The sequence below is a fragment of the Diadema antillarum genome, unplaced genomic scaffold, assembly GCF_040938485.1.
Source record: "Diadema antillarum isolate AM-2024a unplaced genomic scaffold, OU_Dant_1.0 seq00000994_RagTag, whole genome shotgun sequence".
In the NCBI taxonomy this organism is placed as follows: Eukaryota; Metazoa; Echinodermata; class Echinoidea; order Diadematoida; family Diadematidae; genus Diadema; species Diadema antillarum.
Genome location: NW_027271832.1, coordinates 675,562 through 690,663, shown reverse-complemented (window position 1 = coordinate 690,663; position 15,102 = coordinate 675,562).

Below are 15,102 nucleotides of genomic sequence, written 5' to 3'. Positions count from 1 at the left end.
AACCAGTCACGTACACTGCTTGACACACACACACAGACATACACACACACACACACACACACACACACACACACACAACCCCCCCCCCCCAACAAACCTTTTAATGATTCCGTTTGAAAGTTTGTTTACACTGGATGGAAACGCATTTCTTTGGAAGGCATGGAAGCATCGGAAGGTCTTGAGTTCGAATTCAACCTTCATCCTGCTTTATCATGAATGTCCATTTTGGTGGAAATGCTGGAGAACTTAAAGGACCAGCAGAGGAACAGTGCCCGGCCCCGGCGGCCCGCCCGGCCCGGTGCACCGGGTAATATAATGGAGATCACCTCTGGACTCAACTAGTCGACACTCCTGTAACATATAAAGCAGGAAATGCAAGCTGCGAGGTGCGTTGGGAGTGCACGATGTATAGAGTGCTCAGAGTTGAAGAATCTTTGATTAAAATCTGCATTTCACTAAACTCTGATTTTGATACAGTGTACTTGAAACGAAATTCCGGATTCAACGAAGAAAAATCTAGATATCTTCATACACTTTATTTGTTTGGATGTGACGAAATTTCGAAATGACGAAAGAAAACCGCAGGTCCTGAAGAATTCTGTACATACATGAACCCCTTGTATGAAACTTTAGCTCCACGGCGCCCGACCTTTAATCATCGATCTTTAATACTACGAAATGGAGGATGGCGTAGTTCATCATTATGGGGGTGCATCGTGTCTTTTGAATTTACTAGTTCGTCTTTTAAACAGAACACAAACAGTTTGAAACAGAATCTCAGATGTATCATAAACATGAATCATGACAAGTAAAGAGATTAAAAGATCACATCACAATCGGGTTAAGAAAACGATGTCGGGGCTGAGCCATGCAGAATCTGGCCTCTTGACGTATGGTTCGTACTTGAATAAATCTTAATAGACATGTAATAACAACGTCAATGCGTCCCTACGATTCAAACAAAAAAAAAATCCTAATAGCAGAATCTTCGTCATATACTTTGATGCTTTGTAACTTGCATTTGTTGGTTGACTCTCACTTTCATTTTGTTGCCTCTCCTTGGTATACCTGGTTAGGGCTGCTGCTTTTGTTATATACACTAGCCCCCCCCCCCCCCCCCCCCCACACACACACACACACACCTCTTCCCGGATCTAGGGCAATTACCCCCTGGGCAATTACCCCGGACATTTCCCCTGGCCCTAATCCTAATCCTGAACCTGAACCTAACCCTAACCCAAACTCCTAACCCTAAACCTAATCCCAAAACTCTAATCTTTACTCTAACCTATACCACTTATACCACTAGTATTTAGCCGGGGGGGGGGGGGGGGGTAATTGTCCTCTGGGGGTAATTGCCCGGATACGCTCTTCACTCATACTTTTGCTATTTCACTCTTTTCCAATACTTTATCCCTCTGTTGTTCCTTATCTTGTTTGATGTTGCCTCACCCTATCAATCCTCATCCTTCACAGGTTGCCCTCTATGATCCTTGGATCATCACTAACCCTCCTCTGCCTTTTGTTCCTGCTTTAATCCCCTCCCCGCACTTGTTGGGCTCCTTGTCCATGACTTCCAACCCATCTCTTTTGTTTTCTTTGTTCTGTATCCCTGGCCCGCCCCTGTTCTATGACGGTGCTTCTTACGAGTCCTATTGTGATTGCTTTCCTTGCCTGTTTGTCATTTTGCCTTTGACGAAGATTCTGCTAGGATCAAAAGCTCAGGCCCTTTTTGACTCCATTTTACTCCATTGGCTCACCACTATTGGATAAGCAGTTTTCAGCAGCTTTTTTTTTTTTTTTTTAATCAATTAATTTAACAAATTTGAACGTCAGGAGAGCCAATGTCTGGCCTTCGACCTGAAAGGGAAACCCCTACCCATATTTCAATCAAGTTGAACACACACACACACACACACACACACACATACAAGAGTTTTAGCCGCGGTCACTTTGGCAAAAGATCTGTGAGGATCTCGAATTTTTGTCAGTGTGACCGCAAATTTCCCGAGAAATTTCTCGCGAAACATTTCGCAAAACTTCCCACTCAAACAATAGCCGCGGTCACATTGGCAAAAGATCTGAAGATCTCGAATTTTTGTCAGTGTGACCGCAAATTTCCCGAGAAATTTCTCGCGAAACATTTCGCAAAACTTCCCACTCAAACAATAGGCGCGGTCAGACTGGCAAAAGATTGAGAAGTTCCATCAAATCAAATCGGATTAACAGAAGTTGTCAAAAAGTTGAAGTTTGTTTAGTTTTTTTTTTTTTTAATTGACTGGTGATATTACTTGCTCCCACATAATTATGTAAATTTCCTGAAGGAATGACGTCATCATCTCACAACTTTCCCATTGGTCATATGCAAAAAATATCAATTTCTTCGCGATCTTCAGTCGTGCGTCTGACAAGCCAAACTTTTCTATCTTTGGATCGAGAAGTGTGGGTCATTGGTGCGCGCGCGCAAGAAAGTAGAAAGAGCGCGCCGTCCGATGGCTTGTGATTGTGACGTAACAATGCACACCTGTACATGACAATGGTCTCGCGCTTCGGAGACACCTCACAGAACTCATGGACACCACCCGCAAACAGGTGATGGATTGGTCATGTGAAAAATATCGCGAAGTTTCAGTTGCTTAGCGGTCAAACTGAAAAAAAAAAAAAAAAATCGAGAAGTTTGGCGGGGATGAGGGGAAATCCCTAGTTGGAGTGGGAAGTTTCGTGAGAACTTTTGCGGGAAGTTCCGCGGAAAGTTTGCGGTCACACTGGCAAAACTTCGAGATCTTAAAGATCGCAAACTTAATCTGCTCGATATTTTCACCCCCCGCCAAATTTCGCGATCTTCTGCCAGTTCAACTGAAACTTCGCGAAGTTTGTCACGTGACCACTCCACCTCCTGTTTTCGGGGCAGTGCCTCAGAAGCGCATGGCTATTTGTTGTACACGTACAGGTATATTGTTACGTCACAATCAATAGCCATCGGACGACATACTTTCTTCTTTCTTGCGCACGCACACTGTTGAACCAAACTTCTCGATCCAACGATCGAGAAGTTTGGCTGCCAGTGTGAACGGACGACAAAAGATCTTCTACTGTGTTCAAGGTGGCTTTGATATTATAAAAGTAGAGTGAATTCAAATGTAGATGACTTGAATAGTGCAAGTTCCATCAAACCAGATTTAACAGAAGGTGTCAAAAAGTTGAAGTTTTTTTTTTTTTTTTATTGACTGGTGATATTGCTTGCTCCACATAACTATGTAAATTTACTGAAGCAATGATATTATCATCTCACAACTTTCCCCATTGGTCATATGCAAAAATTCAATTCCATTTTTCATTTGTGTATATAAGTTTTCAAACTCCCGCCCCCGTAATTCATGGTCACCATTATTAGGTTATTATACAAAAATACAATAGCTTGATGCAAAGCATGCAACTTATCACCTCCGCCAAGGGAGGTTATGTTTTCATTACCGTTGGTTTGTTTGTTTGTTTGTCCGTATGCAAAATAACTCAGAGAGTTGTGCAATGGATTTGGATGATCAACTGGCAGAAAAGGTTGAGAGTGACACAAGGAATAGATGACTAAATTTTGGTAGTGATTCGAAAATTTTTATGGATTTTATGAAGGATTTTCGATATTTTGGCAGGTAGGATCATTGAATTTGGGAGTTCAATTTGCGCATTTTTGAGGTTTTCATATGCGCCACTAGTGCGTGCTCTAGTTTCTGCTCGGGCGAGGTGCGCCGAGTGTTTACGACGTAACAAAGGCTTCTACATTGGGAAATCGGCGTAAATCCGTACTGAGGAGTGGGGGGGGTGGGGGGGTGATGGTCACCATCACCACGATTACAAGCTCATAACCGGACCGGCGCAGCCTTGGGGGGGGGGGGGGGGGGGGGGGGGGGGGGGGGCGGAGTGAGAAGCTTGGTGCCTGCCCCCCCCCCCCCCCCCACACGCACACTTTACAGGGATCGGATGTCCCACTCTTTTGCATGAAATATAAAGTGGGAGGAAAGTGGCAGCAAAAATATGAAGACTTTTTGTTCTTGTTGTTGCTTTTTTTTTTTGCTTGTCAGATGACTTGCGGCGGAAAATCAGACCTTAAAAGTATGAAGACATTTTTTTGTTTTTTGAAATATCTGTGAGAGAGAGCGGAGCGACCGGGTTAACGGGGGGGAGGGTGCGTATGGGGGGGGGGTGTCCCTCTCCCACACGAGGAAGATATTGCATTTTCAGACCTGAAATTCAGCGATCTGGTGCACACTTTTGGTGAAATTTTTGTTTGTTTTTTCTTTAAAAAACCAATAGAAAATGAAATATTCACAATATGTTATTGAATGACTAAATCGTGGTATTTCAGCTCTTGCTCCGCCTGTGCGACATCATTGCGAAGGCCTACTAAATAGTGGGGCCTATCACCGGCGTAGACAGGATTTGATCTTGGGGGAGCGGTTATGAGATCGTGAGGGAGCGAAGCAAGCGAGGGGGGGTGGGGGTTCTCCCTCCCACGGTGAAATCTTTTTACATTGAAAATTTTGACATTTTACAGTCCAAAAACTGCCGTTTGTAGCTATATTCTTCGCTTTGGAAATTAAGGGGGGGGCACACCGTGCGCAACTGCTGTCAATCACTGGCAGCAACATCAGGAGAATGGCATAGTGATTAAAAATGCGAGCGAGCGGAGCGAGCGAGCTTGAAATTTTTGACATAATGTTTTTACATGCTAAAAACTGCCGTTTGTAGCTATACTTCTTCGCTTTGGAAATCAAGGGGGGCGCACCGGGCGCAACTGTTTTCAATCACTGGCAGCAACATCAGGAGAATGGTATAGCGATTAAATGCGAGCGAGCGAAGCGAGCGAGCTTGAAAATTTTGACATTTTACAGTCCAAAAACTGCCGTTTGTGGCTGTATTTTTTGCTTTGGAAATTAAGGGGGGCGCACCGGGTGCAACTGCTGGCAATTACTGGCAGCAACATCAGGAGAATGGCATAACAATTAAATGTGAGCGAGTGAAGCGAGCGAGCTTGAAAATGACTTTTTACAGTCCCAAAACTGTCGTTTGTAGCTATATTATGCTTCGCTTTGGAAATTAAGGGGGAGGGGCGCAGCGGGCACAACTGCTGGCAATTATTGGCAGCATGCAACATCAGGAGAATGGCATAACGATTAAATGAAAGCGAGCGAGTTTGAAAATTTTGACATTTTACAATCCCCAAACTGTCGTTTGTGGCTGTATTTTTTCGCTTTGGAAATCAGGGGGGGGGGGGGGACACACCGGGCGCAACTGCCGGCAATTACTGGCAGTAACATCAGGAAAATGGCATAACGATTAAATGCGAGCGAGCGAAGCGAGTGAGCTTGAAAATTTTGATATTTTACAGTCCCAAAAACTGTCCTTTGTGGCTGTATTTTTTTCGCTTTGGAAATTAAGGGGGGCGCACCGGGCGAAATTGCTGGCAGTTACTGGCAGCAACAGGAGAATGGCATAATGATTAAAAATGCGGGCGAGCGAAGCGAGTGAGCTTGGAAATTTTGACATTTTACAGTCCCCAAAACTGTCGTTTGTGGCTGTATTTTTTCGCTTTGGAAATTAAGGAGGCGCACCGAGCAAAAACTACTGGCAATTACTAGCAGCAACATCAGGAGAATGGCATAATGATTAAATGCGAGCGAGCGAGCTTCAAAATTTTGACATTTTACAGTCCCAAAACTGCCGTTTGTAGCTATATTTTTTCGCTTTGGAAATTAAGGGGGCGCATCGGGTGAAAACTGCTGGCAATTACTAGCTGCAACATCAGGAGAATGGCATAATGATTAAATGCGAGCGAGCGAAGCGAGCGAGCTTCAAAATTGTGACATTTTACAGTCCAAAAACTGCCGTTTGTAGCTATATTTTTCGCTTTGGAAATTAAGGGGCCGGGGCGCACCGGGCGCAACTGCTGCCATTCACTGGCAGCAGCATCAGGAGAATGGCATAGCGATTAAATGCGAGCGAGCGGAGCGAGCGAGCTTTAAAATTTTGACATGTTACACTCCAAACACTGCCGTTTGTAGCTATATTTTCGCTTTTGTTTGTCCCACTTTTATGGGGGAACCATCCCCCCATCGACGCCTCTGCATATGAGGGTGCTTTTGTTAAGTGAAAGATCTGCTGCACACTCTTTGATAAATTAGGGAAATATATGTCAATCTCAAAAGTGTACAAAGTCTATCGAAAGGGATCCTGTATAGCGGAGCTTTTGCATGTTTATGACTGCAATACAACGATCTGGTGCATAGTTCTGGCGATATTAATTGGACAATTTTCCATTAAGAAAGTTTGAGATTTGTCCTCATCTCGGGAATTGCTTGGGGGATAAATGATTTGTCTGCCTAAACACTTCCGTAGGGGCGGGGCAAATGCCCCTTTGCCCCCCCCCCCCCCCCCCCCGAGATAGATTTGACGCCCCTGATCTTCCCTGGGTATGCTCATAGATGTATCCTGACTGAGTCACCAGTCACTGTCGTTTCTCAGGAATGATTCAGGAAATGGAGGGGGTTCAATTATGGCGATATAGTTTTTGTTATGGTTTGTTTGTTTGTTTGTTTTCGTACATATTTTGCAGATGGTCCCCAGTTACTCGCGTCATAGCATGTTTACATATAGGCCTATACTATTTGACGTAGTCAACGTCTGAGCCATACCTTACAGTGTATGTCGATGTTACTTTCTTCGCGAGCGAGCGAAGCGAGCGAGCGCTTGAGAAAATTATGTATACATTTTCCTACAAGATAGAATACTGTTCAGCTCTGTTACCTGTCTGAAGGCCGGCGTACAAACTTCATGCAATATGCCAAAATTGATACAATCACATTTCTGCTTCCTCCATTTTTTTTTTCAAAATTCAGGGGGGGGGGGGGGGATGATTGTACAGGCCATCCCCCCCTCCTCTATTTCAGGGGGGATATATCCCCCCCCATCCCCCCCCCCCCCCGGGATTTACGCCCATGGTTGAAATCACTGATTTCTATGAAGAGCAAGATAATCGGTGGAAAGTAGCTGCTTGGCGGAGGTCTGCGCTCTCAGGGTGCTTCTCTAGTTTGTATTGATTTCATGTCAAAAAAGGAAAACTAGAGAAGATCTGATTATGGGAGACTGGAGGGGATGACATCATCACCTCCGATTTGCATGATTATTATGTGGTTGAATTTGATTGAACCTTTTTTCTTTTGTGAAAGCGTGTAAAACTTTGAAATTTTATAACTTTCTTCCTTTAGGACTGAATTTGATATAATTCTTCTACAAGTCCATTCATCTCATTTTTTTTTGTCTAATTAAAGCAGATTGGACAATGGTATGTGATTGTAATGTGCAGCTCTCTAGAAGTTAGATCAAGCTGTTTTTTGTTTGTTTGCTTGTTGGTTTTTTTTTACATTAACCTTCGGTAAACTAATGAATTATAATCATTTCTCCCCATTTATGTCCTCCACTGTGATCATCTTCTTATTCTTTTCCTGCTCCCATTTACCCTCGATTCCTTTTATCCTTTATTGACTGATTATTTTTTTTTGTTTTATCTACCTCTTCCTTCCTTTTCCACTTACCAGATCGACCAGATTTCTGCCTAAGGAGTCTTTCTCACACTCAAACATCTGACAAGCTTTTACTCCCACCTCATAGAGACATGGACTTCTATCCACAAAAAACTCACATTTTGAGAAAAGAATGTTTTCAAAAAGATCAGAATTAGTCAAAATATTTTTTTCCAATAAGCACCTGATTGAAAGATGTACAAAGCTCCTAACCATGAGAGGGGTGAACATAACCCTCCCATCCCTCCCCCCCCCCTCCCGCCTTGGTTGCCTTGCTCCCTGGAGCACGCATCAACCTGTAATCTCATGCCTAGCTGCTCTTTGACCTTGGTATGTCTGACTTCCTCATCCCTGCCCATCAAGTCCTCCTTAGCCTCTTTATGTACTTTCTCCCTCATCTCATGAATAAATGAAGTAAGACCTTGGAAACTCTGTATAAGATATTATTCATATATACAGTATATATATATATATATATATATATATATATATATATATATATATAATGATGTTTGTAGTCCGCATGTTGGTACCAGTACAGAAAAGATGACGAAGTAGGGTAGTAATGCATTTCAGTCCAACAGTGCTATTTATTCAGACCAAATTTTTGATGAATACATACGTCTTCCTCAGGGTCGACAATGACAACAACATTGTCAATTGTCAATTGTCATTGCTGACCCTGAGGAAGACGTACAATGTATGTATTCGTCGAAAATTTGGTCTGAATAAATAGCACTGTTGGACTGAAATGCATTACTACCCTACTTCGTCATCTTTCATATATCTATCTATCTATATATATATATGTATGTATATATAATCCCAGTCGATTCCAGTAGTATATTTCAAAGGATCACAAGACAGAGTATCTGAATGGTTAAAAAGTGCATGTATTCATCAGATATTAATCGTTGCCTAACATGCACTTCTGATGGGATTCATCATTATTCTATGTGTTTTGCACAATTATGTGTAATGACATCTCCCCATTTCATGTCCTATTGAGTTTGGGATGTCATTTTATGCATAATGCATTCTTCAGATTTCTCTTCCCAAAAAAAACCATGACTCCATACAACCACTCTCATTGACAAATTACTGCATTTCTATACCTCTCTCTCTCTCTCTCTAACTATTAAAGGGATGGTATAGTTTTGGTTGAGATGAAGCTTCAGGTATCCAACTTTTTTGTGAGATAATTAGAAATATCTTCAAAAAGGAATTCAAAGTTTATTTGATAAAGATAAGTTTTGAAATGGCTGAGATATGCAAAAACAAAGCAGTCCTATAAAAGGTCGGTCCCACCTTTAATTGGGGCCGCTTTGTTTTACTTTGTTTTCTAATGTCAGCCATTTCAAAACCGATTTTTATCAGATAAACTGAATTCCTCTCTGAATTGTATCCTTCATTTTATATATCTTAAAGGAGGTTTCTCACTATCTCACAAAAAGACAAAATATGATCCCCCATCTCAACCAAAACTATACAATCCCTTTTAATAATAGCCACGTACTAGTACAGTACTCTCCGCGTAATCGGGTATCGCTTAAACGGGTACTCCGTTTAATTGGGTAGTAATGTCAAAATCAGTTCCAATGCACATTAAAATTACCCGATTATCGGGTTGCCTCTCCGCATAAATGGGTAAATAATTTTTTTCATATCTAACTTCTACCCACATTTTATCGCAGATATAACACTTTAAGAAATCATGAATGTCAAATTTTCCAAGGCTAATGGCATTCTCTGCTTAATTTGGAAAGAAGACCGATCATTTGGGGAGTGATTAAACATGAAAACACATGTACCAGTACCAATTTGCCACACGCAACATTTGCCACACGCACTCACAATTGCATAGACAGACAGGAGTTGAACACAATTGCGCTCCTCCCTTGCTCCGCAACATCATTCACAATACGAGAAGTTTGCAACGAAAATCAGGCTATGCGCCAGTTCCATAATTTTGCTTTTCCCCAGTCACTTCTCGAAAAGTTAGTAGGGCCTAAATCGACGTTCTACGTGACTAGTGCAAGGGAATATACGTGTTCATTTCTGAAAACGCCTGCCTGTTAGCGAGGAGTCTATAGTCAAACGACAAAGTTTTCTGAAAACATAACTTTGTCCATAAAAAGAGTGTAAATTATTTCTCGTGACTGAGCAGGTGTAAGGTACCGTGCAAGCACCCATGTTAAGCATACAGTGTAGATGTTTGGTACAGTGTACAATGCATAGTACATACACATTGTGTGTGTCAAATGTGAATGAGACATGTTCTTCTGTTAATCGGGTACTCCGCTTAATCGGGTAAGAAACGCTCTGCCCGACCCTACCCGATTATGCGGAGAGTACTGTAATTTTCTGTGTCATGAAAGAATATGTCTTACACTATGTAGGCAGGGGTTTTCACACACCCACACCCACACACAGACACACACACATACAGACAGACCTACACACACACAGACACACACACACAAACAAAGACATAAACCCCTCTGTACAGAACCTTCACTCCTGCCTCACAATGGGAATATATTATGCATTCGAAACCCAGAGTAATAGTGTCTGGATCATATACTTTAATTCCACAAGGCAGAAACTATGATTCATGTAACTATAATAATCCAGCTTCCAGAACACAATGACAGACATGTAATCTTATAGCAATGTCTGGCGTTCATTACTAGCACTTCCCTAGAGTCGGCATGGTTCTAAACTTTCATAACAACTCTTCTCAACACCTTCTATTTTCAATCCAACTTGCAATTGATCACCCACCTAATCATGGCTAGATAATCACATTCCTCACCTGATCAATCAAATTTAAATGTTTTGGATGTTAGAATTCATAGCTACTGGTCAGAGACTGATCTCTGATATGATAGCACTCTACATACATTTATATCATGTCGTGGACATCACATGAATACATGATGTTTGGCTACCACACATATTGAAATCAACGTATTGTTAGATGACAATACTTGGCTAAGTTTCTCAAATTCATTGACTGCAAGGATATTCCATGTGTACGGTCTTCTTTCAGAAGTGGTGGGAATGCTTCTGACAAATATAATAATTTAGATATCTAACTGACAGTTACGCACTATGTACATATACATATTCACAGTATTTACATAAGATATACACTTATATTGACCTCACCTTGTACACAAAACTCCTCATGCAACTTTTCCAACAACTGAATATTCATATATGAATTCATAGTGATTATTATTCCACAGTAACTTCCACATCTATGGTAACACAAAGCTTCATACTGGTACATGTCATGCTGGGCACAATCTAGCATGTGTGTATGTGGGTGTGTGCAAGTAGAAAGAGTTATAGACTAATAAGCTGGCATGAAGAAAATGTGCCAAGAGTAATAGCAACCCTGATGTTTTGAGATTTGACTTATTCTTCAGTCTGATGCACAAGATATAACCAGTGCTTCACTGCAATCACTGATGTAGGTATTGAAAGTTGATTTAGAATTCTGAGAATGGTAAATTTGGAACTTTACAATTCAGCTTGTACCAGTGTGAATCACTCAGAGAGATCGTTGCAGAATTATGGTTTCAAAGATAACCAGTGACTGGTAACAGACTGGTGCATCACCCTGAAAAAATAAATAAATAACTAGAAGCAAACACGTAAATAATGAGAAAAGAAAACTACGGGCTCATGAGATCAGGTGGAAGAATTGAGCAGGTCGCTGGTGTCTGACTGGACGATATCGCTATTAACTCTTTTTGGACCCAACCACTGGCAATATTGCGCACTGCCTGGAAAGGTAATGAGAAGGAGTAGAAGCAGGTGGGAGAAGTGGAAACAAAGGCATCCATGAACGGAGGTGTTGCATATCTCTGGCTCTGCAACCCACATGTGTGTGACTGTCCTTACGACTGAGGTTAGCCATGCAATCTTAACAATAGAACTGATTCTCTTTCGGTGAAAACTTGTCTACTTGGCAATATCATTGCATCGCTGTAAATCTAGGATGGGCATTTTGCTAGTTAAGTGACCAATTATATCTATACAGTTACCATACAAGTAGAGTAATTGTCCCGATTATGATTGTTTAGTTGTGAATACTTGACCTGAAAAGTTGCAGCTTGAAATGTCTGAAAATTTTATACTTTGCTTCATAGGAAAAAAAAAATATTGCATGGCAATACATGTACTGATAAGTAACATGTTCTCATCTTTATTGGCTAGAAAAAGAAAGTAAATAAATATAAATATATGAAATAATAAAGTTAATGAGTACTCTTTTGGTAATTAAATCAACCTGTTCTAAAGAAGACATTTCATAATTTAGAATCCACTTTGAATGATTAGACATTGCCAAGTTAGACAAATCTGGGACAAGCTTACTGTTTGTTGGGTATGTCCTTCATGATACAGGTAGACACAAAATATGATTATGTGAATTAAACAGTCTACTCTTGTGCAAGAGCAACCTGGAGCTCATTCACCAAGAGTAGCATTTCCCTTCTTACAATACAATCCTCTGTACACCAACATGCTAAATGTACCATTCTACCGCTGCTGTTTGTTTTTATTTTTTGCCTTTTGCTTTGCTTTCTTTTAACTTTTTTTTTTTTTTGGGGGGGGGGGGGAGTGGGGGTGGGGGATGGAATTGTGTAATTAGTGTCAACATAAACCTAGGAATACAGAGAATATGCACAATGAACCAAGACCTGGGGAAGATTATTTCTACTACAGGCAGCCCACATTCGACAAGAGCCCAATGCTATTAATATCTACTTGTGAAAACCGTCACCATAACATTACGCTGGGCTTGGTTAACCACAGGAACTACACGCACCAGTGCAGCCGCCTGTCCCACACGCTTAAAGGTTAACTGTAGTAATCTCCTTCTCACATGCCCTTTAAAAATTGTGGATAACATTTTATCTTCAGATATAAATTGGCAACACTAATTTTCACAATTTTGAATGAAATTACTTCATTTGGGAACTGAAAAGAGAAAGTTTTCATTAAGTCTTGATATCACTAAACACATTCATACTGTATTTCTGAATTTAGTCATTTATTTACTTTGTCATTTCCTTATTCCTCTATCTACATTAATGTATTTGTTCATTTATCCCATAATTTGTTCAGTTATCTAAATGCCATTATATTAATTCACTTATTAATTTCTTTAGTTACTTCCTTTTAAAGTGTCTTTGAGTACTTTGGTGTGAAGTCCAGTGATATGGAAATAAAACTCTTTTTCTCTCCTTATAATCTACATGTCATATTCTAACCATGACTATGGATTAAGCTATGGCTAGGATACAAACTTAAGCTGTTATGAGCCCATTTACTTTTGCAATGATTCTGGTATACATAAAAAAAAAAAAATAGAAGGGTCTACCTTTAAAAGATTAGTGTCCTATGTAGCACAGCATGGCAGAGGGCCATGATAAAGAAAACAGACTATTTGTAGCTAAAAAAAAAAATAATAAAAAAATGGTTGTGTAGTAGATGCATTATGAATTTATGTCGCTAATGTACCATATACCAGACATGACAAGACCACAGTGTGGCAAGATTATGCCTTGAGCTTAAACATACAAAAAAAAAATCTATGAATTAGTGAATACATAAGAGAACAATAAACAAAGAAAAATTTAGGTAAGTAAATAAATATCTGGTTATCAGATACATATAAAATAAGATCAATAATACACATAATTAAAGGACAAGTTCACCTTCATAAACATAAGGATTGAGAGAATGTAGCGATATTAGTAGAACACATCATTGAAAGTTTGAGGAAAATCAGACAATCCGTTCAAAAGTTATGAATTTTTGAAGTTTTTGTGCAGTACCCGCTGGATGAGAAGACTACTGCAGTGTATGAATAACTTAGATGTCACATGCGTACAACAAGGAAAATATAAAGCGAATTTCACAAAATTCCATCTTTTGAAAAAAGTACACATTCCTTTGACTCGTTACCGATAAATGTTATGGGTAATATTATTCCCCCTGCCTTTAGAAAGAGGCAAGTCAATTGCTCTTTTATTATGCGAAAAAAGTGAAAATATGTTGAATTTTCTTTTATATTTTCTTTATACTGTTGTACGCATATGACTCACAAGCTGTAGTAGTCTCCTCATCCAGCGGTTCCAACACAAAAATTTAAAAAATTCATAACTTTTGCATCGATTGTCCAATTTTCCTCAAACTTTCACTGATGTGTTCTACTAATATTGTTGCATTTTCTCAATCCTTATGTTTATGAAGGTGAACTTGTCCTTTAAGAACAGAGAGTTTTCTAACTTGTTAGTGCTGAGCTTTGCTGACAAATAGAACAGATATTTGGCGCTACATGTGCTTATTCTGATGTCACACTTGGACTAAATTCGGTGGACAATGGAAAGACTTGGAAAGAAAGGGCCAAAGCTCTTGGCAGAGCAGTTCTTTGAATGTTAACTCTGCATGTTGTACACAGAAGCTATATGAAACCAAGGAGCTTGAAGCTCCTTCATGAAACTCTCTACACTGTATATCTCTCTATGTGACCCAAACCATTCCTGTGTTAGGTCTATGGGGTGGGAAGGAATTAAGGCCACAATGGGATATATGAAACATGGATATACCACTGGTATCTGTCATTCATTAAGGGTGTAAACCAACATAAAATCAAGAGTTGACCTTTCCCATACACTTAACACTGGGTTGAATTTCTCCTCTTGGATAAATATCCCCCTTCCTTACTTCAAGATGCTCCAAAATTCAGCACTTTCTGGGTGCATTGGAGAGCCTATGTGTAAATAACTGAACATATGGGTACTCCAATGTTCATGAATGCTAGTTAGGTGTACAATTATAGATCCAATCTTATATAATCATGTGTTTTTGTTGGATGTACATTCTAAAGGCAATGACAGAAGTTATTTTAGTCATAGATTTCACAGCTCTATACCCCGCAGCAAGACAAGAGTTCTTCCTAAGCAGAAGTATTTCAATGTCAACAACAAATATACACTGTGACAATATTGTTCAAAGTGCCATTTGTTGTTCTGAGCTAGATACAATATCTTTTATTTAGTCTTGTTTCAATGCCTCTGTAGAAAATCATAAATAATTGTACCCTTATCCCTAAATCAATCCTTCCATAGGGCATCATCATTTTCACCAACTTGTGATAATACTAACATCAAAATACTTCACATCATGTTGAAAACAGTGATACAAAACTTGGAACATGGCATATCAGTAAAACTCCCAAGGGCAATTTTCATGAATATTGCAATAACTTTTGAGCTAAATATAATGCTCAATGATGAGATACTACACACAATGAATGTTTGCTTTTATCAGGAAACACAGTGTCAAGATTCAATGATTACTGATTGAAACAAAGAATAATTGATTTACAGGTCACAAGAATCATATCAGATGCATACAATACATGTATTGCGGTAGGAACAGGACAAACTGTTCACATGCTCTTTTGTTACAGAAACAAGATGATGATAATGTTCACATGTGCCTA